Raw genomic sequence first — 2080 nt, 5'->3', positions numbered from 1 at the left:
ATAGATAGAGTTCAGTATAGATAAGCTTGCCCACAAGCATTTGAAATTGTGTGTCAGTTGGTTGTTATATTTGGATTTCAGCTGTAGGATAATGAGGAACCTGTTAAGAACAGCAGCAACAACAAAATAAAAACCAGACAGAGGCACTAGGGCTGACAGGGTTGAGAAGCACTGTATTAGATGATCAGAGCTGCTTCTGTTGTCATCAACCAATGTCCTTAAATAATCTGATAGTGGCATGTGATTGCTAGTCAACAAGGGTCTAAGTTTCTTTGTCTGATTCTAACCAGAGGAGACAGCTCATGTAAAACATTGCATGATGAGAAAGTGATGTGCGGGAGAATGTGGGTGGAGAGCTGGAGAGGAGACTCTCGTCTCCTTTTCTTCCATCTCATAAATGTTGAGGTCACTGTTACTGTGCTGTCCTGTGTTTCTCTCTAGAGCACACAGCTCTAAATGACACATCTATGTTCCTCACTCCGAGGCCCTTGAGATATTATTGTAGAGGAGGGGGCGGAAGGACGGTAAAATCAGGACTCTAAATCAAAGGTTCACCCCTAGTGGTCTTCTACTAGCTGGACGTCCACCTGCTAAGAACTCTACAGGTTTCTTCAAGCAACTACCAACTGAGGAACACACATTTAAAACACGAACCTGTGGAGACATTTCAGATTCAAACAAACTCCCCTCAGTCTGGCTCTTTCTGATGTTTTCTCATCATTGAATTTGGGTTTTGGATTTGGAGATGACTTGGAGACCCGGTGTCCTTCTCAGTATGTGTGTTGCGGGGAATGCATGGCAGGCACTGACTTTGTGCCAAAGAGCTAACCTTGACAGCTCGACCCTTCACTATTGCCCCTGTTTCATTCTGTATTCGATGCATACATACGGTGTTTCTTTGCCCTCTCCCAGCCATTTCCACCATGCTTCAGTGGATCTTACTGGTAGCAGCTTTTATTGCAGCGTCGCAGTGATTTTCTCCTTCTCCTATTCCATCTACAGTGTGTTTTATTTTCTAGATTATAACATAATTACATTGCTTCTCCAACCCTCCCATATACCCCTCACTGCTATCTTTCAAATTCATGTCCTCTTTTTTCATTAATTGTTATTACATCACTATATTATATATATATATATATTCTATATATATATATTCTACTATGGAAGAGTGGAAGAGATACCCTCCATCATTTGTATATTTTTTTCAATAATTTTAAAGTTGCTGTGACCTATGACTACTTACTTTATTTTCTGTGTTAGAATTCAATGGTATTGCTGGGGTTTTTGTTTTCTTTTTCTTTTCTTTTTTTTTCGTATTTGTGCTGAAAATTTTTCCAGTTTTAGCTTCTGTGAGCTTCCAAGTTAACTTAGTTAACTTTGATACTCTTTTGGCATGTGGTCATCCTTCCCACAGCCTCTTTTCTTCAAATATTTTCTTAAGTTAAAAAAAATCCTAAGAAGTCCCAGAATCATATTGTACGCTGCTCCTGACCTCAGCTTGACAATTACCCACTTATTCAGACAAACCTATCTTGAAGGTATATTGTGTGAAGGATTGAGCGGCTGATGCTGGCACTCTTCCTTGACTACCATCACCTTAGTTTTCGAGATAAGAATCTCTCAGTGAAGCTGGAGTTCAATGCTTCCACAAGAGAAGGTGGCCAGCAAGCTCTCAGGACCTTTTCGTCTCTCCCTTCTCAGTGTTATTATTATGCCTGGCTTTTACTTCTTTATGTGGGTGCTAGAAACCTACACTCAGGTCCTCATGCCTGGATAGTGGGTGATTTGCCAATGGAACTGTCCTCAAGCTTCTGAAGGAGTATTTTATCTACATAGTTATAATTGACAGGCCATTTAAGCAACATGTATTTTGATGACTAATTTTGTATTAGTCACTATTTTTGGACTGGATAATTTTGTTTTCTGCAGGAAAAATACTTAGCTTTCTCTACTCTTATAGAAAATTCCCAGATTGCTTTTTTATATTACACTCTTTCCTTTCTGTAATTATTTTTATTTCTCTGTCATAGCATTTTTATTTGGGTTGTGTCTTCTCATTCAGCAAGCACTAGTGTGT

The sequence above is a fragment of the Chionomys nivalis genome, chromosome 10 (genome assembly GCF_950005125.1).
Source record: "Chionomys nivalis chromosome 10, mChiNiv1.1, whole genome shotgun sequence".
Classification (NCBI taxonomy): domain Eukaryota; kingdom Metazoa; phylum Chordata; class Mammalia; order Rodentia; family Cricetidae; genus Chionomys; species Chionomys nivalis.
This window is presented reverse-complemented; position numbering follows the sequence as displayed.